The 25,418-nt window shown below is 39.0% G+C and overlaps 1 protein-coding gene and 1 pseudogene across 1 annotated transcript in view; one reads left to right on the top strand and one right to left on the bottom strand.

The window, feature by feature from the left end:
• TPPP (tubulin polymerization promoting protein) overlaps positions 1-25,418 on the top strand; it is a 134,187-nt gene that overhangs the window by 98,555 nt on the left and 10,214 nt on the right. The gene's annotated exons all lie outside the window — the stretch shown is intronic.
• On the bottom strand, positions 1,047-21,433 carry LOC138153087 (60 kDa heat shock protein, mitochondrial pseudogene; annotated as a pseudogene).

The raw sequence follows: 25,418 nt of genomic DNA, 5'->3' as shown, positions 1-25,418 counted from the left end.
ACAGCTTCAGGGTTAGGTAGAAAACCTGTGGGTTTCCTGTTGGTGCTATTGGTGGATATGATCTTTGCTTAATTAGCACTGTGTTTTATCAAATTAAGGTAACTTGCTACACGGTTTAATGACTAATCATAATTCACAATCACTTTAAAGTTTTACAGACCTCTTCTCTCACAACAAGCCTGTAAAGCACAATGGTGCAGTAGAAAGAGGTCTTGGGTACAAATTCTGGCTCTGCTTCTTACTACTTCTGTGTTCTCACTTAACCTCTCTCTGCCTCAGTTTCCTCATCTATAAAATAGGGGAAGAGGATAGGACTACAGGATTCTTTAGATCTTTTCCAACTCTGGATCTATGGTCATAGTGAGGCTGATAATGCAAGTGTTAGTTTTGCTCCCACTTAGAGGAGAAAATAGTATTCGAGGGTGATGAAGATGAATGAAAATAAGGGATGAGCCATCGAATTTAGAGGCAAAGCCACAGTAATATTCTTCAAAGGTAGCAGCTGACATCATTATGAACAGAATGGATTCGCAATGATTTTATGATAAGAAATTCTACTTTTAAGCTGGTTTTTTTCTTTTACTTTAAAACAATTCTATTAGAAAAAGTCATCATATAAATGGTATTTTTCTTTTCTTTGAACACGATTTTAATTAGCCTTTGCACAGATCAACTGCTTCTAAACTTTCCTTCTAGTGATGGCCAACACTAAAATTCTGATTTAACAGAGTAATAGTAAAAATGCCTCAGTTGGTTTAAGTTGGCAGCAGAACATTGGTACATGGATCCTGTATCCAGTGTTAGGAATGTACAAATGTCTTTATTTATAAAATACAAAATAAGTTATCTGTAGGCATGGATGACAGCAGTAAATCTTTACATGTTTTGTGAACTAAAACCAGTAACTGATGGTTATCATGATTTTCTTAGACATCAACCTTTACTTCAGTACTCTCTCCAACTGACTTCTCTTATATTAGTAGAGAACACTGCCTTGAGTATCGCTTGCATCACAGTTGATAATGATAGAGCATTATTTTAGGAAATTAGGACATGCAGTGTCCCATTCATCCACTCATGCTACCCATCCCTCCCATTCCAGGTTCTTTCTGTTTTTTAGGGATTTCAGTAACAACTTCTGTTGTAATTAACAGAGAAGCTCCACTGGCAGCATCCAGCAAAGCAGTTCTTATAACATTTGTTGTTTCAATTATTCCTTTTTCAACCATATTCACAAAATCTCCAAAAATGGCATCATAACTGATCTGTGAGGAGCTTTATAAAATTTTCTTAATTATCAGTGGTCACTGCAAGGACTTTCAGTGTCTTCTTAATTATTTCTGTTCCAATTTTTTTTAAATCTTCATTGGCTAGATTAATTATGAGTCCAAAGTAACAAAGAATGCACAGCCACCTCCCAGAACTATGCCGTCTTCAGTGGCAGCACATGTAGCATTTAGTGTATCGCATCAGTAATTCAGTCTTTCTTTTCATTTGTTCCACTAAACTTTATTACAGCTACTCCATCAGAAAGTTTGGCCAAACACTCATTTAACTTTTCATTTTCCTAGTCACTAGCAGTAATCTCTAACTGTGCAATGATTTCTTGAATATGCTTTTAATTTAAGATGTTTTACCCCTTCCTTTAAAAAGCAAGGCATCATCTTTTGTCCCAATAACCTCCGCAATTTTTCCAAAGTCACAAGTTTGAATATATTCAAGATTTAGAGTCAGTCCCTCCTCTCCAAACATTGTACCATCAGTAGCAATGGCCATGTCCTTAAGCGGGTTCTTCCCCTTGTCACCAAAACCTGGAGCTTTTGCTTCAAACAACCTTCAGTCCAACTTTTACCCTGTTCAAAACCAATGTATTTAAGGTTTCTCCATCAATAGCTTCAGCAGTTATGACTAAAGGCTTAAAGAGGGCACTTGAAATTGTGCAGGTACAAAAGATTGGACACCAGAGATGATCTTTTCATTTAAGAGAACATAGGCATCCTGAAATTCACATTTTGCACCTTTAGCTGTATTAATAAAATACAGAAAGATATAACTTCCATCAAACTTTAGGCCTTCAATAATTTCTAATTCATCATTCAATGTTTTTCCATCTTTCACTGTGATGACACCCTTTCTTCCAACCTTTTCCATTGCATCAGACAGTATGTTGCCAATTTCTTGGCTTCCATTTATAGAAATTGTAGCACCTGAGCAATTTCTGTGGGGGTTGTGACAGATTTAGACTGCTTCTTGAGCTCAGTAGCGATGGCATCAATAGTCAGCATCATACCTCTCCTGATCTCCACTGAATTTGCCCCTTTGATAATCTCCTCAAAGTCTTCCTTAGCAATGGATCATGAAAGGATCATGACAATGGTAGTGCCATCCCCAGACTCTCCACTTCTGTTATTGGCAACATCCTGAACTATCTTGGAACCAATGTTTTTATATTTGTCCTTTAGGTCAGTTGCTTTTGTAATGGTCACACTTGTCTTTTCTTACCTTGGGACTTCCCCGATTCTGTTTAATGATTACAGTTCTCCCCTTTGGCCTCATAGTAACAGCAACAGCATCAGCTGAAAGACCTATACCTTGAAGCTTAGGCACCTATTCCAAATCTGACATCTTTATCATAAGAATATGTCCAGTGGGGTCCAGTGACCTAGACACTGGACTTATCTGATGAAGGATTGTGGAAAACTGGAACATTTCTGACCCCACCCTTGCTCTATTCCTCCAAGGTTGGGGTCATGCCTGCATGGTGGGGGCACCTCCATGGTGCATTAAGCTGGGCTTTTTGATCTCACATTGGGCACTGGGGAGGGTGTGGTGGGTGTTAGGAAGGTTTCACAGATTTTTGCCCTGATGATTAGTAAGTTCACATTTTCTTAAATGAAAAAAAGAAAGGACATCCAAAGGTAGAGGTTGCGTAGAAATATACCAATGAATCCAAATCAAAGGAGAATAAATTTAGAGTTGAAATGGACCTTAAAGTTCACCAAGTCTAATTCCTAACACCACCCATTTTACAAATGAGGAAATTCCTCCAAGAAGGAAAGGGATTTGCCCAAGGTCACACAGATAGTAAGAGGCAAAACCAGAATTTGAGAGTCTTCCTGTCTTAGAGTGCTAATTCTTTGGATTTTTATTTATCCAGATGATCACATCTTTTCCCCAAAAATCTGAAGAAGAGACTGTGTTATATATGCCATGTTCACAATACAACTAAACCGAATTCAAGATTATTATAATTCCCTAACTTGTTTTTAATGAAATTAGAAATGATTGTGTAAAAATGGCATATTGTATATATACTTAAGTAATAGAAGCCCATTATAATACAGTTGATTAATTATTCCTGAGTCAGAGCTTAATGAGCACATACAGGAAGCTCCTGATTAAAAAAATGTTAGATTTATTCTCAAGCCTGGCATTAAAAAAAGAATGTGTTCTATAATTTACAAGAATTAGAAGTTAAATCAGCTCAACATTCTAATTATATGGAACAGGAAATACTAATCAGGCAGAATGTCTTGAGAGTTATAAGGGACCAGCCTATATTAGAAGAAGAATCCCTTTAGACCACACACTACAAGGGATCCTGTAGTCTTTTTCTTGAAGATCTCCAGTAAGGGAGGGTGCACTAATTCCTGAGGAGGTCATGCCATTTTTTGATTGCTGTAATGATTAAGACACTTTCCTTTATATTAAACCTAAATTTGTATCTTCACAGTTTCTGCTATTTGTTTTTTCCTCTAGAGCCAAAATCCCTCTTCCACATATCATCCACTTAATGTTTGAAAACTATTACATCCTCCCTGAGTCTATTCTAGGTTAAACACCTCCACTCTGTCCAGTGATTCTCATATGGAATGAATGGGGATCTTTCCTCTATCACCACCCTGGTTGCCCTCCTCTGGATACTGTCTGGCTTATCAACCTCCCTTCTAAAATGTGGTTCCCAGAACTGGAGATAGCATTCTAGGTGTGGTCTGACTAAAGCAGAGTGGAGTAGTCTCTATGGTCTTAGATGTTTTGTTTCCCTCACTATAGCCTAAGATTGCATTAGCTTTCTTGGTATCCATATCACACAGTTGATTCATATCAACATGATATGAATATCAAGGGTGTGGCTCACTAAAACCTTGAGATCTTTTTTGGATAACCTGCTATCTAGGCACACCTTTACTATCTTATACTTATGAAATTGACTTTTGAAACCAAGAAGATTTTAAATGTATCTCTATTTAATATCAGTTAGATATGGCTCAATGTTCCAGCCGGTCAAGATCTTTCATATATATATATGTGTGTGTGTGTGTGTGTGTATGTGTATATATATATATATATATATATATATATATATATATATATATATATATTGCCTATCACCTTCATTCCAAAAAGCTCTCCTTCCTCTTCCACCCAGTTAACCATCCCTTGTACCAAAAAAATAAATAAATAAATGAAAAAGAGAAAGAGAAAACAAAGTAATTGAACAAAACCAACCAGAATATCAACAAAGTTTGACAGTATACACAATATTCAACAACCACAATCCCTCACCTCTACAAAGAAGTAAATTTTCTTAAGTCTTCTCCAGGACCATGCTTCTTGGTCATTATAATATACAGGGTCTAGTTTCTTTTTTGTGGTGGTTGTTCTTTCCATTGTAGTCATTGTGCATATTTTTTTTTGTGGTTTTGTATACTATACTCTACATCAATTCATAAAGTATTCTTATGCTTCTCTGAATTTTTCATAGTGATTGTTTCTTATAGTGCACTAATCTTCCATTACATTCAGATACCACAAAATTTGTTTAGTCATTTCCCAATCAATGAGCTTATAATTTGTTCCTAGTTCTTTGCTGCCACAAAAGTGTTGCTGTGAATATTTAGTATATGGGACTTTTCTGTCTTTGACTTCCTTGGGATGTATCCCAGCAAGGGGACCAATGGGTTAAAGTGTATAGACATTTTATTTAAAGCATAATTTTAAATTGCTTTCCAGAATGGGTGGACCAATTCACAGTTCCGTGTATTAATGTGCATGTCTTACTGCAATCTCTCCAAGAATGACTAATACCATCGTTTGTCATCTTTGGCAATTTACTGACATGTGGTGAGAATTCAGAATTATGCTTATTAATGATTTGGAGAAATCTTTTAAAGATCTTTTAAAATCTTGATTCTTATTCAGTGTGCTAACAATCCCTCTCAAGACTAGTTAGCTGCTAACATTGTGTACTTTCAGTAATGCCAGGAAAGACACACATCTCATAACTCTGTCCTTGCTCTCTCTCCTTCCAAACCTCCTCTACTGGCTCACTGATCCCTGAAATAATCTCTAATCATTTAAAAGAAATTTAGGAAGAGATATTTGTTAAGTCAAGGTGGCTTACTTATTAAAGATGTCATTTTTGCTAGCCCTGATGCACAGATTCATCATAGCCATTCCCTAGGTATGCTCAGTGTCCAAAACTCCAGCCACTTAATTAAATCACACCTCACATTTAAATAGAATATTACATGGAAATCTGAATATTTTTCTTGCTCCTGCCCTCATTGAAGGTGGGATAAGAGCAGCTGAACGATATCTAAAAAGGTATAGAGATGGACATGAGTAAACTATTATGCTCATGGGACCATAAGGAAACTGACCTGATTAGAGACTGTCTTAAGAAGTAGTTGGGAAATAAATTTGGATTAGTATATGTAATGTTAGTGGAATAGCTGGGGTTGGATTGGGGATGGGGGAAGAATACAATCTTGAAAGTATGCAGAATTTAGATTTGGCATTCAAGGAAACCATTGATTTGAAAATCTCTGTCATCAGTTTTGTCCTGAGCTCCAGTCCCTTACTTTCTTTTGACTAGAGACAATTAAATCTATAGCAATTAGAAGATTCCTCTAAAGAAAAAAAGGAAAAGCAGAGAGTATAAAACCAGGGACCAACCTTTGGGGAATGTTCACAGACATAGGGCAGGTAGAAGGAAAAGATACAGCAAAGAAAACAGATAATAAAGTCTACTCTAGATCATATAAACCAATTTCTTCATTTTATTATAGAGGAGACAACTGAGGCCCAAGTAAGTTAGGATTTCCTAGCTAAGCACAAATAATCAGTAGAAAATTTGGAATTAGAATGCCAATTTTCCAATTCCAATACCTTCCCTTTATACTTCACTGAAGTTTCAAAGGAAGGTGAGAAAGAAGGAAAGAAGAGGGGGAGAAAGCATTTATTAAATGCCTACCATGTACCAAGCACCATGCTAAGCATTTAAAAGCATCATTTCATTTCATTTCATCAGAACAGTGTAAAGCAATGGTGTGAAACTCAAATAAAATGAAGCCACATAAGCCATACATAAAGATCCTTGAAGCTGCATATTTAGCTTTAAAACATAACATTAACTATGTCTTATTGCATTTTTTTATTAATTACTTTGCAGTTATATTTTGATCTAGTTTGGATAGCACTCAAGAATGTTGTGAGCAGGGGCAGCTAGGTGGTACAGTGAATAGAGCACCGGCCCTGGAGTCAGGAGGACCTGAGTTCAAATCCAGCCTCAGATGCTTGACCCACTTACTAGCTGTGTGACCTTGGGCAAGTCACTTAACCCCAAATGTCTTGCCTTTGCCCCTCAAAAAAAAAGAATGTTGTGGGCCACATGCAATATGTAGACCATTTATTCAAGAACTTTGACAGTATGTCACAAGTAAAATTTGACAAAGGTAGATTGAGGCACATTTTCTCTGAGTAAGACAGCATTTTATTAACCAGAGAACTACCTGCCAATTGAATGGGTCAATGGCTTGCCTCAGTTCAGCCAAAGACAAACAACTGAAGATGTAACTCCTTCTTTATAAGAGTAGAACAAAGAACAAAATAGGTAAGGAAATTGGTTATAAGCTTAGGAGCATCATGGGTATGAGGGCAACATGATTGGTTACATTAAGGAAAACAGGTACACACGCACAGACACACACAGACATACACACACACACAATACCAAGTGGCATAGAATACAGGGCTTGGAGTCAGTGAGTTCAAATCTAGTCTCAGATACTTACTAGCTGTATGAGCCTGAGCAAGTCATTTAACCCTGTTTGCCTCAGTTTCCTCATCTGTAAAGTGAACTGGAGAAGGAAATGGCAAACCACGCCAGTATCTTTGCCAAGAAAACACCAAAATGGGGTCACCAAGTCAGACGTGACTGAACAATGAGTGAAAGAGAACCAGTTTTAGAGTCAGAAGATCTCAGTTCAAAACCTGGCTCTGACATTCACAACCCAATTGGGAATATCATTCAAATTCTCTGGGCTTTAATTTCCTCATTTATAAAATGAGTGGGTTGAACTAGATGACCTCTAATGTCTCTTGCAGTCCTAAGTCTATGATTCTATAATCCTACTCTTTATCTCACCCATTTCCTCATTTCTTCTCTCATTTTTAAACATGTGTATCTTTTAGTCTACAAACTTGCAAACATCCAAAGAGTTGGTTAAGCAAGCATTCATGGAACAACATTGTACAAAGAACTTAAAGGAAATACTAAGAAAATAGAAAGTATGACTCCTTTCTCTCAAGTTTGCAGTCTGTGTGAGGGAAGCAAAACATACACATGCAACAACTTGGGAAAAGTTCAATTCAACATAAGTGTCTTCTATGTGCCAGGCACTATACTAGACACTGGAGATAGGAAGACATGAATGGAAGAGTCGTTGCCCTCAAGAATCCTATATGCTAATGGAAAACTTCCACAAAAAAATAATATATGAAGAAATGAGTGAGTAGAGCTTATGAAAGTGATGAGCAAGGCTTTCTGGATGCATGGATGACTGTTGAGCCAACTTTGAAAGGTGAAGATGGACATGAATGAACAGAGAGGAAAGATATAGATTCATAGAATCAAAAAGACCATCCCAGGTAAAGGAAAGGACACAGATTATAAATGCATAGCATACCACAGGGTAGGGACCACAGGTAGGGTGGCTTGAAGGGAGGTGAATAGAAAGATGTAGTAGAGAGTTTTTTTAAAAAGATGGAAAATTAAAGGAATAGCAGTTGATAACATGGCTTATATACAACACCTTGCACATAGTAGGTGTTTAATATTTTGTTCCTACTTTAATCGAATACCAAGCCGAGGAGCTGAGCTTTTACATGTCAGAGCCATTATAAATTTTTAAGCATAACTTACCATTTGAACCACCATTCACCTCTAAGCTATTTCCTATGAACCTTATGATTATGACAGGCACTTAATAAACACTTATTAAGCATCTACTATATGCTAGGCAGTATGAGTGCATAAGTTCCTAGAGGGCAAGGTCTAAATCATTTTTTATTTTTGTATCCTCAACTTGAATACAGAGCTTTACTTATAAAAAGTGAGTGATAAATGTTTGTTGGATTGAATTTGGGAAGTTGAAATTTTTTAAAAAATTATTTGTGAACTTTTTTCTCCCTTTGCATAGAAGATTTTTTTCCATCTTTTTTGTCCTAAATTACCATTTGAAATTACCACCCCATCCAACAAAAAGAAAGGAAGGAGAGGAAGAAAGAAAGAAAGAGAGAGAGACAGAGAGAGAGAGAGAGACAGAGACAGAGACAGACAGAGACAGAGAGAGACAGAGAGAGAGAAAGGAAGGAAGGAAGGAAGGAAGGAAGGAAGGAAGGAAGGAAGGAAGGAAGGAAGGAAGGAAGAAAAAAGAAATTTCATTATACAGATTTGTTAAGTTTCAAGTGGTTCTGATTTGGGGGCATTTTTTTCCCCATAAACTATTCAAAGAAGTTATTTATAATGCATACGTTCACACATGCCCATATAGATACAGGGAGCTTACACCCATAATCACAGCATTACGTGTGTGTACCCATCCACAATAAACAAGGACACATATCTCTCCAAGTAAAATCCATGTTTCATTTCCCAGGCCCCTGTCTATGCCTGGTGGCTCCAAGAGTGAGGCTGCTGGTGCACTGGAGTATTGATAATAATTGCCTTATTGTTTTATAATGCTTAAGTGTCTTTCTTTGTCTTATGTTTTCTATTATAAAACCAATGCCAGCTGCAACAAAAAAATACCTTGGGATAATATGTCCTTGGTACATCATAATGAATAGGTCCAACTCTGTGAATTTGGCTTGTTTATCATTCAGTGATCAGATGGTGGTGGTTCTATAAATATGTGGTTCTATAAATATGCCTCCCTTGCCCCATATCCCCAGAACTTCTAACACAATATAAAATCACAAAATTTCCTCGACTTTTGCCCCAGATTATTCAAATAATTGACTTCTGGTCATATACCTTGGTTAACCATAAGAGATTTTTTTAATCAATCATTTTCATTTATTTCATATCATATTTCATTTACTAAACACTATTATATAGGAACCAGTGGCAAAATCAACAGAAACTAAATTTAAGATGCTTGCCAAACTAGTATCACTTAGAGCAAAATCCTCCTTTAATTGAGGTTCCAGGATTTGTATAATTGTGAGATATAAAGGGAGTGGGAATATCTGCAAAGCATTTGAAAGATATTACTTAAAGTTTCCTTTAAAATGTCAAGAGTTGAAGTTTTCAGGTTTCAAAATTTCAGGATCTTTGGTACAGAAGGAAGGAAGGATACTAGGCAAGTGCTACGGCCTCAGTTTACTACTTTCTTGTAGCTCCACCCTAGAGAAAAGGATTTTCTAAAACAGGGGCCAACTGATCCTTGAGGTGTGGCTGGAACCAACATTGGGAAAGTTCATATGCAGCTGCAGAGATGTTTCTATCTGAGTTTGACACCACTAGTATAGGACATTGCATTGGAAGCTAATGAATCTGCATTACCCAACCTAAGGAAGGCAAGAAGGAGAGATAAAGAAGGAAGGGCAACTGACACGAACTGAAGATTAACTACTGACTGATGGGTCTTTTTACTGGAAAAAAAAACTGACTAATTTTACTAGCTCTGTCATCCCTACCCCAACTCTGACTTGATAAGCAGTAGCTATCTGCTCCCTGAATTTATTGTTGGCAAGAATATAGCACATGCTATTTAAGAAGTATCTTTTGTCAATACTGATGATGTTTCAGAGAAGGAGAAAGGAAATCATAATGTGAAAACAGTTTTCTTGATGATGTTCTCTAAAACTGAAGGCTGAAAAATACAAAAGTAAATTTGAGGCTAAATGAAGTAAAAAATGGGAATCAATATTGTAGGATAAAATGATATTAGAAATTCTTTTGTTCTTATAAAGGCAGTCACAGGAGAACATGGAATTCTCTTTTCACCGATCTAGATGCATATGAAGATGAATCAATGTGAATACTGTATTTTATGATACATGTTTACCTTCTAAAGTGTTCAGGGTATATGAGTAAATATGTATTACAAGGAAATTTGGCATTTTTACCAAATAGTCCCTCAAGAGTTTTTAAGCATTCCTAATCATAGAGGAATCATAGGCGTAAAACTGAAAGGGTCACTAGAAAGTCATCTGGTTCCCCCTCTTCATTTTACAGAAGAGAAAACAGAAATCCAGAGAAGTTTAAATGATTTGCCCAAGATCCCACAGTGAGGCAGTGGTCAAGGAAGACTGAAAGAAACCCAGGATCTCTGAATTTACACACATAAGTCCTTCTGCTGCACTATTCTGCTAGCCAAATAAGTCTGTCTCTCCCCCTGCCCAAAATAAAATAGAAAGGACACCTCAATATTGTGTGGGTCTTTGCTAGGAATAAACTCACAATACTGATCATAGCCCTTTAGCCAAAGCAAGCATTAGGTGGAAGAAATAGGTAATCTGGAGTAGGGTAAGAAGGCAAGGTTGGGCAGATGAAAGACCAAAGTGACCATGCCTACAGGCTTGATTGACATATTGATGCCAGTAGTGACTTTTGACACCACAGGGTAGGTCCTAGTCCATGAAGGGGAAATGCCACTTTTAAGAATAGTCAGAGGTGCTATTCATTTTGTAAGTCATTCAGTTAACGTGTGCTAAGTAGTCACAATGTACTTGGCTATATCCTCATGTGATAGTAATGGCAATTAAAGATTCCCCTGTATTGGCTTGGTTTTCAAATTGATTGTGTTAAAACCCAGAGTTTGTTAATCCCACCTGTGGGATGGGCTTGTTGATGTGAAAAGAAAGTCCTGAATTGGGAGGAGCTGGTGATGTAGATTTGGAGAGTCACTAGAGAGAGGCGGAAGATCTTTTTGGAAGCAGCACCTCGTGGAGAGAGAGAGACTAAGAGAATTGCTGGTGGCCGCTTTGAATTGCCCTGGACTTTTGAGACCTGCCCCCTGAGCTGCCAAGGACTGAGGAGACATGGCTGTTTTGCTGGTACTTTGTCTGTCTGTTTTGATGTTGTTTTGCCAGATTTGTCCACTGGTGAAAGACAGTCCTTTTGTTGAAGAAGTCCTGGAACCTGGCATTTGGTTAAGAAGCCCTGAGACTGTCCTGCAGACAGAGTGAATACTGTCCACTGGTGAAGGACAGTGCTGTTGTTGCAGGGGTCTGGGAACCTTTCTGTTGGTTCAGAAGCCCTGAAGAAGGATTTTCTTGTTGGATGTTTACAGAAATCCTGGGAGAGGGCTTTGCTAATGTGTTCAGGGGTTCTAGGACTGTTCTACAGACAGAGGATAAATTCATGAAGGGACTGGCAATGTATCTTATGGCCTTGCTAAGCCTTGTCTCCCCAGGAACTAAGATTGCTGAGAACTTGCCTTGTGTCAAGATGAAGAAAAGACCTCCATTTGGGTATTAAGTGCTGTGTTTAAACTTGATGTAACTCTGGGGTAGATTCAATTGTGATCCAGGGGTGGGGAACTTTTGACCTTATTGTGCTCTGTGATTGACAAATGAAGGTACTTTACTTATGTTTGGAAACTAATCTCCATTTGAGAAGAGGGGTTTTGTGGTGGACCAAATGAAGGTATAGTCCAGGGGTGGAGAAGTATTTAGAACAGGGACTTTGTAATTGATTGAATGATTGGAAGGTCCTGGGGTGGGGTAGTCCTTGGAGATTATTTAATCACACTTAGTAAATGCTGTATTTTGAATGATGTCATGTTTTGATCTTCTCTGTTCTTGGTTTGTCACTGAGTAAAATAGAGAGCACCTATGCTGGTATTTTGAACCTGGGAAGTTGCCTTTCCTTGGCATTACATTACACCTCAGTGCTGTGACCCTTCCCCATTGCTTAACAAGCTGTCTTAAGTTGAATTCAGTTGAATAAGCAAGTGTGTAGCACCTACTGTTTGAAAGGCAGGTAGGTATCACAGTGGAGAGAGCACTGGGAGTTGAAAGCAGGAAGACCTGAGAAAAAATCTGCCTTCAGACAATTATTAGCTGTGTGACCTTGGGCAACTCACTTAACCTCTTTCATTCTCAGTTTCCTCATCTATAAAATGGGGACAATAACAGGCTCTAGTTCCCAGGATTGTTGTGAAGATGAAATGAGATAATATATGTAAAAGTGCTTTGCAAAACCTTCAATGTTAGCTATTACTAATTATTATAATTAATATGTTCCAGGCACTATGTTATGTGCTAGGTACACATAAACAAAAGTGTAAATTGTCTCTGCCCTCAAGGATCCCACAGTATATCTACTGGAGAAAAATTTTATACATTTATATATAATACATATCATATATCTAATATGTATATATGTATGTAATATATAGACATATACATACACACATATACATTTGTGTATATGTGTTGTATGTGAGTATATGTGTATATATACACACATATACAGATAAGTAAACATAAAATACATCAAAAACACAAATTAATTTTGGGATGGGAATAAGTGGTAGCAACCAGAAGGAATCAGGAAAGGCCCCCCTTCTATAGGGGATGGATGGCACTTGAGCTAATACTAGGAGGTGGCTAGGGAGCTCTGAACAGTGGAAGAAGGGAAACCATTCCAGGTATGGAGAAGAGACAGACTGTTCAAAGGCCCAGGGAAAGACTGAATATTTTATAATGCTGGCAAAATGTTGAGTGAGTGAGGTGAATGACATGGAATACAGTATTCCAAAAGTCAAATGGTTGGGTGAGAGGTGAGGAGGGTTTGAACCAGGCTGCTGGCTGCTTGAGTAGAGACAAAGAGTCAGATGTGAGATGAGTATGAAGATGGCACTCACAATCCTTTACAGCTCATTGACTAAGAGAATGAAGGAAATAAATGTTTAATAATTGGCTCTCTGGAGGAAAAAAGAAGTAGACATAACATACTTATTAATGTTTTCTCTGTCACTTTATTGAGTTTAGATGATGAAAAAAAAACCCAATCAACTAAGCCATGATTTGTTTGCTAATTTCCAAAGTGTAACTGCTCATACTGAAATTTTAACAATCAGTTACTAGGATTTGAGCTGACTCCAGGATGATGGCACCCTCAACAGAAATAGGGAAGTTAGGAGAAGTTGGGGATTTGGTGGGGAAGGAGATAGGAATAGGTAATCATAAGCTCTGTTTGGATATAAGGTGCCTGTAGGACATGCAGTTAGATATATCCTATAAGCAACTGATAGCAAGACTCAAATTCAGGTGAAAAAATGAGGGCTAGATTTATAGACCTGAAAGTCATCTGCATAAAGATGATCATTGAAACCTCGGGAGCAAATAAGGCCACTGAGAGAGAAGAAGACCCAGGACAGAGCACTGGGCACACCTATGTCAAAAGAACAGAAAATGGATAATGATGCAGCATATCAGACTGAGAGGGAGTGGTCAGATGGGCAGGAGAAGAACCAGGAGAGAGCTGTGTCAGGAAAACCAAGGGAGTAGAGAATATTCTAAAGAAAGGTAAAATCAAAAATGCCAAATAAGGCAGTATGGAGCACTTGCATTCTAAGAAGTTTCCTATTTATGGAGTCAGGTACAATATGGAACTTGGGGCAAGTAACCTATGTGACCACTGAAGGAAGCCTGACTCCTGAGGGAGGATGTGGCAGGTGGTTCTTCCAGATAAGAACTATTCAATATCAGCACACTGCTGGAATGGAAGCAATGAAAATGTGGTTTTTAACCTGGATTCTTATGTACATACTCAGGTTTCAAAAGTACCAAAGCTTGAAAGTGCCAACAACCAACAACAGTAATTATAATTATTATGGAGAAACTTGTGACTAGAATATGGGGAGAGACACAAAGATTTCAAATAAGGTTTTCTCTTTTTGTGGCAACTGAACATTTATTTGCTATGGGATAGTAGCAGGGGTGTCTAGGGTGGATGGGTATGTACACACGGGTATTTAACATAGATTTAGCGATAGTTTTGTGGTCATTTGTTGTTGTTTAAATTTAGCGGTCTTTCACTCATGCAACAAACATTTTTAGCACCTCCCTGAATGCCCTGCACCAGGAACTGGGAGAGACACAAAGACAAGACAAAGTCTCTCTCCTCCAGGAGTTTATAAGCTACAGAAATTATGTCACAGACTGGAATAATAACTGACATTTCTTACAATGCTTAAAGCTTTACAAAGTTCTTGCCTCAAAGAATTGGAAATTGAGGGGATGCCCATCAATTGGGGAATGGCTACGCAAGTTGTGGTATATGAATGTAATGGAATACTATCGTACAATAAGAAATGATAAACAGGTAGATTTCTGAAAAACCTGAAAAGACTTACATAAACTGATACAAAGTGAAGTGAGCAAAACCAAGAGAACATGGTACACAGTATAAGCAACATTGTAATGATCAACTATGATTGACTTAGGTCTTCTCAGCAATACAGTGATTCAGGACAAGTCCAAAATAAAATCATAATGGAAAATGCAATCTACATCCAGAGAAAGAATTGATGGAGTCTAAATACAGATCAAAGCATGGTATTTTCACTTTCTTTATGTATTTGTGTGTGTGTGTGTGTATGGTTTTTTCCCTTTTGTTCTGTTTTTTCTTTCACAGCATGACTAATATGGATATACTTTACATGATTGCACATATATAACCTATATTAAATTGATTACCATATTAGGGATGGGTAAGGGGAGGGAGGGAGAAAATTTGGAACTCAAAATTCTAAATTATAAAATGAATGTAAAAAATAAAAGAAAACTAAGGACAAACACCATTACCACCAAAAAAAAGAAAACCCCCCAAACAAACAGTATTTCTCTCATGACAACCCCCTGAAACAGGTAGCATCTATCTTTCATTTTATAGATTCAGAAACAGAGAGAGGTTAAGTCAGTTGCCCAAGGATAATCAACTAGTGTATGGCAGTGCCAGGATCAAGGCCTCAGGTCATTGGGTGTTCCTAATCCATTATCCTTCCCATTGTACCCAACTCTCTTCCCAACTACAATATAGGTTAGTTTTCTATGAATTTTACCCATTCACTCTTATCCCACCACCATAAAAAATGCAGAATATTTGGCACATGTCACTTTTCCTATGGACTGACATAAGGATACTCCTACTGCCTATGTTCCCCTTTTCCTTGTATTTATATTTTGTGGGGGTTGATGAAAGTATGTGTTATAAAACACTGTGAGTTGAAGCATAACAATGAAAAGTTCTATATTTTCAAGATTTAAAAAAAAATGTTTAAGCTTTGTTGTATCTTAAAACAGGAGCCTCACTCTCCTTATCATTTACTTGAGACAAATTAAGCTGGCACTTCCTAAGAGATACTGTTACATAATGCAAAGAAGGCTTGTCTTGGAGTCAGAACTCAGTTCAAATCTTAGTTCTGATAATTATGATTATGTAACCTTGGGCAAGTCCTTGGATCTCTTAGCTTAGTGTCCACTGACCCTGAAATCAGGAGGACATGAGTTAAAATTTGACCTCAGATGCTTACTACCTGTGTGACTGGTCAAATCACTTAACCCTGATTGCCTCACACAAAAAAAGTCACACTAGGGGGTTTCGAACCCAAGTCCCCAACTCCAGATTCAGGGCTCTTTATTGCAATGTGCTGCTTTCTTGAACTTTACCTGTAACACAGGGTTATTATAAGAAAGGACTTTTTTTTAATTCTAGAATTATTTATTAAGTGAATTAAGACAAGAACAAAGTTGCTGTTTTAAGAGAGGGTTTTGTTAGCCTGCTAACCTTAAAGAGTTAAGTGAAGGGTTATTGTTATGTTTGGCACAACATTATTGGAAGCATAAAGTTCCTGCCTTTATAGCTTCTACTCTACAAGGGTTGTTTTTCAAAAGATCTGAGACAAGACCATGAACATATGTAGTGATTAGACAATATAAGAAAATACTTAGTCAAGTCATGTAGTGTTTTCAGCCCTTCAGGAGGAAATACACAGTCTTTGAAGAAAAGACAAGATCTGACTGGGGGCAGGGAACAACTTAATCATTATAGCAGCAGGGAACAACTTAGTTCCATTGCTAAGTACTGTCCCTAAGATGGAAAGCAATTTGATGTAGGTTATATATGTGCATTCTACAACCTGAGGACCTCTGTCCTGGGGGATGGCCTCTCAGACCCACTTTGAGAATATCCACCTAGATCATACAAGAGACCAAGGGCTCAATCTCTGTGACTACTTAATCCTGGAAAAGGTTAATAAATATCCCACCCATCTATCTTGGGCAATGGAGATTGGCCAAGTTCTCACCATCTATTCCTCCTACCCTAGGCCTGTGCTGTAGGCCATTTACCATGCAGGGCATTTAGCATCTGGACAGGTCAACTCTAGCTGAAGAGATCAACAGGTTAGACCAGACAGTCTATGAAATCTGATTCTCTAAGTTTGTCAGCTAGTCAGCAAAAGTGGTCCTTAAGACCTAGCCCCTTCTCTGCTGCCCAGGCCAGTGGCAGCCAGACAGAGATCCGAGGGTTCTGGGAGAAAAAGTCATTTGTTGACTGCCTTTGTAAATGTGCTTGTGTGTATAGATGTCCTAAAACTTGTTGTGATTGCTACAGACTTCCAGTGGGGAGGATCAGCCATGTCTTCACTGCACAGCTAAGCCCAAAGACTGGGTGTGGAATGGGCTGCAGTGACCCAGGGTATACTTAAGAGATATCTTCACAGTCAGTGTTGTACATTCCCTGGGGTCTCACAACCACAGACTTTAATAATTATAATAATAATAGCTAGCATTTATATAGCACCTTAAGGTTGATACAGAATTTCACATATATTATCCTCACAACCACCCTGGGAGGTTTTGCAGGTGAGGAAAATGTCAGAGATTAAGTGGCTTACTCAGGGTCATGCCTGTGGCGTGGCAAGTGTTGGAGGCAGAATATGAGCTCTGATCTTTCTGTGTCCAGGTCCAACACTCTCTCCCCATACCCTAAATGAATTTTGTAAAAAGTCAATGGAGATGGGGACAGCTAGGTGGCACAGTGGATAGAGCACTCACCCTGAAGTCAAGAGGTCCTGAGTTCAAATTTGACCTCAGACACTTAACATTTACTAACTGGGCACAAGTAGTAAGTAGTAAGTGACCTTGGTCAAGTCACTTAACTCCAGTTGCCCTGCCTTCCCCCCCCTCCAAAAAGATTTAAAACAAAAGTCAATGGAGAGCCTATGTAAATAGTAACATAGGAAAAGGAGAACCAAGGGTCATTAGACATATGATAGGGCTCTGTCCTGGTGACCAACAAAGACTTAGACTTAGGTAGGATTCATTGCACACCTGCTGGCTGCACCCAAGCTGCCATTCAGGAGATTCCTCGGTTAGCAGGAACCCTGGTGGAGTCTCACCTATTTCTTCGTGCTCATTATATTTCTTTCCTTGTTGTTTCTTGTCCTGTTTCTCTTGCCCAAGTGGGTAGGAGGTAGGTGCTAGACTGACCCAGTTTATCAGCTCCTCAGGATTGGGTATTGTCTGGGGCATGTTTAGACCTCTTGGGGCAACTACCCATGTGAGCAGGGCCCCTGAGGACCGAGAAAGCCCAGGCCTGATCTGACCTAAATCTACAAGTTTCTAGATGAACTGAATTGACCTTGGCAATGTAACTGGCCTGTAACACCTCAGCTATGGCTCTTAGTTTATGAAAGCTTTAGCCCTTCTTTCCTTAGGGTGTTTAGGTTCCAAATAAGGAATTGAAAGTTTCTCCTTTTCCTAGGTCTGTTTAGGGTAAGGGTGGGCTATTTGATTGTCAAGGCCTGGGAATGAGAAGCAGGAGTGACCTGGAACAAACGGTTGAGAATCAGGAATGTTCTCTAAAAACAGCATCTGTTTGCCTTAAAACTGTGACCTTCAGAATCTGAAATTGCAGTGGTTACATAGATGATGGGATTATACTTTGCTTCCCAGTAATATCTCACTTAAAACTGCTCTATGTGGAGGTATCTGCAGGTCCACATGTGCATACATGTTTGGAAGTATTTGCTGGTAATGGTGTTGAATACTTTACCAAACCCAATGAAACATTTCTCAGAGACAGCTGAGAATTTCCTTTTCTGGCACCATGAGAGGCACTTACCTTCAGCAGATATTCTCTGTATTGTAGGTTTTGCCTAATTTGTCACTTTCACAGCTTGGAAAGCAGTCTGCTTACTAATAAATGGCTTTCTGAGCATTGCTTTGGATTGTTTTTTCTTGTGAGAGTCATTGTAAAATTAAGTGATTGGAAGAGCTGTATATCTACATATATAGGTGTTCTGTGCTGTAAAATCTTTCTAGAGAAGCTTTATAACTGGGCCTTAGGAGATAACAGAAGACAGGCTGGGAGAAACCAGGACCAGGAATTCAGGTAGGTTTGCAGGCTTGAGAGAGGCTAGATAAAAGGGGGTTTAAACCCAGGTTCTCTCCCACAAAAAAAAATAACGAGAGGAGGTTGGCAAGAAATGAACAGTGAGCCCACAGAGAAGGGTCTAGATAGCAGATGGTTATATCAATAACTAGCAATGGCCAAAGGAGATATTCACTATGACTAAATTGTAGCTTTGCATAAACAGCTTTGGAAATCACAAAAACATCAACTACAAAAGTTTAAAAGGTTCTTTACCTCTTAGGAAATGAAAGGGAATGGGCCTTCCAATGGTGCCCCACGCCAAGGTCAGCGGCAAGGAATCAAAGAATTAGGACAAAAGAATAGGAACCCAGGAACTAGGAGGTTATGGCATAATAAAATGACACTCGTTTCTCCATATTACCTTGGGAAATGGTTAGCATATGTCAGAAACAGTTGTTTCCATAGAGATTTGATGTAAAAATCCACACTCAAAACTATAGTAACTTTATGGCAGTTTCCCTTTCTAAAACCATGGCTAATGTCTGGAATATTCTGCAACTTACAGGGTCTACTAAAAAAGCACAGGAATTGGGAACCAGGAGACATTGTGTTCTAGACCAGGTTTGTCAACTGAGTGATTTGGGGCACATCAGGTCACTTCTCTGGGACTTAGTTTCCACATCTGTAAAATGAGGAAGTTGGCCCAAGAAGATGTTTCCCTCCTCTTGACCCAAGAAATACTTGGAGAGGATAGAGTTCAGTACATACTACCCAACTAGTAGATGACTGACTTTCATTTCCAATCTATTTGCTTGTTTCTGAGGTTTTAGCAAAACATTAGAACCATTTTTTGTAGCTAGTTCTTAGAACAGACATTTATAAATCATGGTGAAACATTGTCTTTACCATTGTATCAGAAGCTGCGGCTGCCAGGAAAACCATTCTTCTCGCCATACCTTAGGTAACAACTGTGATTTCTTTAATGTATACATTCTCGCAGGTTCTTCTCTTTGTTGTTTACATGGACTGGGTAGTGTTGGTTTTGACTTGGCGCTGATGAACTTCAGTTATTAAAGATTCAATTAGGTTTCCGTGTAGTTTCTAGCTCCAGCTTATTCCTGCCAGTTCCCAATTTTCCTGTCCTTGCAGTCACCCATCATCTGCACCTGAATAAACAGCTGTCATCGAAAAGAGAACACTGTGGGTCGGGTTGGAGTTTTGTGATTTTTTTTTTCTTCTTTGGTCAAAGTGCTTCTCTAAGTTGGCACATCTTATGCTACAAACACTAGCTAACAGAGTAGTAAGTTGCCCAGCAACAAAGACTCTAAATACTCCCTTTGAAATTTAGGTTGGGTACAGTAAGCTCTTCTGTGGCCAAAAGAACACTGGCCCACATTTTCAGTTTTTTTACACGTTCACAAAAATAAATTCACACATAAGTGCTAAGAGTCATCAAAGATCTCTATGACCCCAGCCATATTAACTTCTCTGGCCCTCGGTTTCTTTCCCTTTAAAATGATCTCAAAGGTCACTTCCAATTCTGACATTGCAAGATCAAGAGACTGGATTGTCACAGCCTAAGAGGTATTCTAGGGCAAACTGAAGCCACTTAATGTTATAGTGCAAGTTTTTTAAATACAAAATTATACCTCAACATAGGAAAGACAAGAAAAAAATATGTAATCTTTGAAATAAAAGTTAAAATTTACTTTCAGTTTTAAAAAATAAATAACATGATAAAAGTAACGAATTTGATCATTATTGCACCTGTCCTAAAGTTTTATGATAAAGTTCTGCAATTAGTTATTAATCCAAATCTGAAGTTACAGTGGTTTCATGTATAATGGGATTATGCTTTGTTTTCTAATAATATCACTCATGACTGCTGTGTGTTGTGTATGTATGTGTATGTGTGTGTGCTTGCATGTGTATTTGGAACTGTTTGCTAGTGGTGGTACCAGACACCTATTAAAGTCCTATGAAACATATCTCAGAGAAAAAAATCTAAGAATTGTATTTTCATTCATACATAAAAAAGGCAGGGTGGTAGAGAGGGATTTCTTTACAAAAACCACACCAAAAAGATGTCCCCACTATCATGAGCCTCAGTCTGTTCACAGGAAAAAAGATGCAGAGTGCTTATTTGTAATCTATTATTAGCATGAATTCACATATGCCGTGACAGGCACCAAAACAGTGACTCCTCAGAACCTGTTGGTTCTCAATCAAACCAGTGCTGCTGGGAGCTAGGAGTAGTGGTTCCCAGGTCAGCAGGGCTGCACCTTCAACAGGGCCAGTGGCTTTCATGTTCCCTTTGTATTCCCAGGCAACTCTCTAATTGCTCCTAGTTCCTACTGTTGCTAATATTTGGGTGGTCCTGGTTCCTCATTTCCTACTGATGACTTCTGTCAGTGACCATAAATGGCCTTCTCCTTCCAAGGCCATTGCTCATAAGAACAGATACAGTTGTGGGGGTGGGGGGGAGGAGGTGCAAGATTTTTTTGTTATTAGGGTCCACCTTTCAGTTAATCAAAATATTCAGTCATGTGAATAAGTTGGGTGCCAAGTCGTTAGTCTACAGCAGAGCAGTGGCTGCCTTAATGGGTTTTAGCTGGCCAAGATTTCAATTAATGTTAAAAACCCTAGAAGGGATGTGGGAAGCTTTTCTTCCTTTCTCCCAGACAGTGCTCCAGAGCAAGAGAGGAACTGCTAAGGATGGCTTCCTGTCTCCCAATGATAGAAGTTGCTCTGAAGACAGCATTTGGAATCAGGACTGGCATGTGTCCCCCCCTCTCCCATGAATTGAGATGTCAGGGAACCCAATGAAACAGAAATAATTCTGAGTTGAGAGACAGGACTTTTGGTTTCTGATTTCATTCTCATTTCATAATTCTATAAAGCAATGTATAAGCACAAATTGACATGTCAATGGGCAACCGTGAGAACAAATCGAATTCTGTATTAGATAACCTGGTAATTGACCATAACTATCACCTCTATCCTTTCACAAAACTTAAACTGTGGAATGCCCTGTCCCAAATCCTGGCCACCATTATTTTGCCCTGGACCTCAACTGTTGCCATGGATGAATCCATGCGGCTGGACCTGTCCTTATTCCTACCCCCAGGCAAAAAGAGGTACAATAGAATTGCCTCGTCCTGCCCCAGAGGGCACAACCAGAGCCATGACTACCACAATTAGGATTAGTTTGCTTTTGATTTTCTGTGCCAATAGCCCCTTAAATATGGGTGATTGGGGATTGATTATAGTACAGAGTACCTAAATAGTGGGAAATGAAGCACAAAGTACAGATCAGAGTCAGCAGAAAGTAATCCAAGAAGGCTTCCTGGGAGAGGTGAGTTTTGTGGAAGGGCAAAGGCATGATATGGCAGACATGAGAGGGTATACAGCTGGAAAGTATGGCATGTGCAAGGGCACAGAGAAGCTTAGATCTCATCTGATAGGTAACAGGGGAGTCATTGTGGGCATTTGAGGAGTGGGGGTGATGTAATGGTTCCAGGGCTTGCCTTGGGTGGAGCTGGGGAAATAGAGCACTGACTTCTGACCTCATTTGGTTTTCAATGGCCACTAGTTTTCTGTTTGACTGCCCTGAGCCATCATTTTATTTGTGTGCCTGGAGCTATCATCCTTTAAAGTCTTAGGTCTTAGACACCGAATGAGGGAATTGATTTTATTTAGATCTTTTAAATTCTAATCAGGGAATGTTTTTAAACAGGATATGAAACCAGGTACACAGGACTGTCAGTTGCTAGGATGGTGTTGTGTTTACCATTTGGGAGGAGGTACAAAGGAAATCAGTCTTTACAACACTCCAGGGCTTCTGAAAACTGGCCCTGCCAAAGTCACATACAGGTCATGTCTACACAGAACAATTACCCACTTTTCCAGTTTAGCTGTCACCTTTGATCAAATTAACTAGAAAGTTGGCAGATTTCTACTGCTTTTTGCAGCCCACACACACCCTACTTCGCCCAGTTTACAAAGGGCTATGAAAAGAAAATGGGGAGGGGGGAGAACAGAGAAACTATTCTTAAGATTTTGAGGGCACCATCCTAGAAGGTCTCTATGACTTGCCTATCCCAAGGCAAAACATCAGGCTGGGCTGAATTAACCCTGTATCTGACTGTGTGAAATCTCTTCTATTATTTACATTTTAAATAAATTTACTAAGCCATGGGTTTTTGAAGCCAATGTTTTTAAAGTTTACAAGGTGTTTTAGACACGTTCTCTAACTTGATCATAAATATGAATTGTTAGTACCAATGAACTAATTTTTAGACAAATAAATTGAATAAAAGCTCCTTGAGGACAGGGACTGCTTTAATTTTGTCTTTGTATCCCATTGTCTAGCAGAGTGTCTGATACATAGTAGGCATTTAATGGGCATTGGGTGATTGATCAATTGAAGATGTGTTAACAGACTACTTAATATCCTGTGCCCCTGGGTTCGAAAGCCATTGCTCCTAGATTGGATTTCCTGATCATTCCCAGAGAAACTGTCCATTATTTTTGTGTAGATGCTGCCTTGGCAGAATCTAAATACATGTGGTTTTATGTAGAAGGTAAGGATAAAAGGAGGAGGTGTCATTTCAGCAGTTGCTTGAATGACAGAAAGAAGATGGCTGAGCCCACCTGCAGAGAACAAGAAAGTGAAGATGCAGACAAGGAGAAAGCTTGGAAGTGAAAGTGGGATGATTAGATGTAAAAGCACCAGGTGATTGTATGACAGACAAAGTTAGGGAGAAGGAGCCAGTAGCCTGGAGCAGGCCAGTAGAAGACTTGAAAGAGACTGAAACTCCTTTAATGATGACCTTAAGAAGCAAGTAGAGGCCCACAGATGTGGAATCTAGAGAGTAGGAGCTGGCTTTCAAGTCCATGGCAAACAATTATGTGCAAGCAAGATATATGTATATCTATGTATCTATCTATCTAGATATAGATATCAATATCGATATAGATTGTGTATGTACATATGTATGTATGTATGCATTGAGAGAGAATAAATTTGACATAATTAGCAGAGGGAAGGCTTTAGAATTAAAGGGGATTGGGAAAGATTTCCTGGAGAAGGTGGGATTTTAGCTGGGTCTTGAAGGCAACCAGAAGGTCAACATGAGGAGGGAGAGCTTTACAGGCATTAGAGAAAATGCCCAGCCTTTAGAGATAGAGTAAGTGTCTTGTTCAAGCAGCAGCAAAAAGATTGGTGCAACTGGATCATAAAATATGTCGGGGCTGGGGGATGAAAGGTATAAGAAGGCTGGAAAGAGAGGGGGGTGTGGGGCTGGGTTTGATGGGCTTTGAACTCCTAACAGAGGATTTTATATTTGATCCTGGAGGTAATAGTGAGCCCCTGAAGTTTATTGAAGGGGAGGAAGGTGATAAAATAGTCAGACTTGTGCTTTGGAAAGATCACTTTGATGCTGATTGGAAGGTGGAGCGGATAGTTAGGAGAGACTTATGGCAGAGAGATCAACCAGCAGGCTTGTGAAATAGGACAGCATGAGATGAGGAGAGGCTGTAGGAGGCTGGTGCAGCAGTGTCAGAGGGGGGAATGAACCCACTATACACACCAGACACTTTACAGAGATCTCATTTGTGTCAGTAAGGAATAGAGGGGGAAGCCCTTTTGATCCTAAGTCTTGTGGTGCTTCTGTCACATCGCACTGTTTCACCCCCATTTTAACTTATCAATGACATAAGCAGCTGGTTAGAACACATAGGAGTAAAGTCTAAAAATGTATCCAGAGAGTGAGGGCACAATAACACATAAGCATGGGTAAGCCTTGTGTTCAAAAAGGCTTTTGTTTTAATCCTCACATTGAAGCCTGGCATCCCTCAGTTTCTCTTTCTTATCCTTTACCAATCCAGTGGGGTCACAATAACAGGGTCCAAAACTGCCAGGTTTCAGAAAACTGTTTAACATGCTCAACATGACTGTATCCAAGGAAGATACCCATAATTTAATATTTTTTGTACTTAAAAAAGTTTAAAAATTAGCATGCAAAAGTGACTGTAAACAAAACTGTGAGGCAGACAGAATTTGTCTCTGCTGGCCTCCAACCTCCCCTTTCTATGCCCATCTCTCAGGTCTTGTCCCTCCACTCTGTTCATCTGTGCCAAAGGTGCCTACTATGCCACTACATTACCCTCTCCCAGGCAGTGCCCTGTTCTTATAGAAACATAAACTAAAATGGTTGGGAGAGACCTTAGAAAACATAAAATCCAAATCCCTCATTTGACAGATGCAGAAACTGAGACGAAGAGGTGGAGAGATTGACCCAAATTTGCACAAGTAATAAGGGGAAAAGCCTGGAGGACAATTGCAGTCTTCTTCCTCTGGGCCTGGGGTTCATTGCACTAAATGCTCTGGACTGATCCATTCTATCAACATTTTCTTCCCATCAGCATTCCCCAGCTGTTTATAAGTAAGACAATTAAATTAATCCATACTAAAGTATTATTGGGGAAGCTAGGTTGCACAGTGGACAGTGTCAGGCATGGAGTTAGGAAGACTTATTTTCCTGAGTTCAAATCCAACCTTGTTGATACTTACTAGCTGTGTGACCCTGGATAAGTCACTTAACCCTGTTTGCCTCAGTTCATCATCTGTAAAATGAGTTGGAGAAGGAAATGGAAAACCACTCCAGCATCTTTGTCAAGAAAACCTCAAATGGGGTCACAGAAGAGTTGGACACGACTGAAATAATTGAACAAAAAA

This window comes from Petaurus breviceps, unplaced genomic scaffold (genome assembly GCF_028583685.1).
Source record: "Petaurus breviceps papuanus isolate PSGF00001 unplaced genomic scaffold, PetGlider_PUasm1.0 151, whole genome shotgun sequence".
Lineage (NCBI taxonomy): Eukaryota > Metazoa > Chordata > Mammalia > Diprotodontia > Petauridae > Petaurus > Petaurus breviceps.
This window is presented reverse-complemented; position numbering and strand designations above follow the sequence as displayed.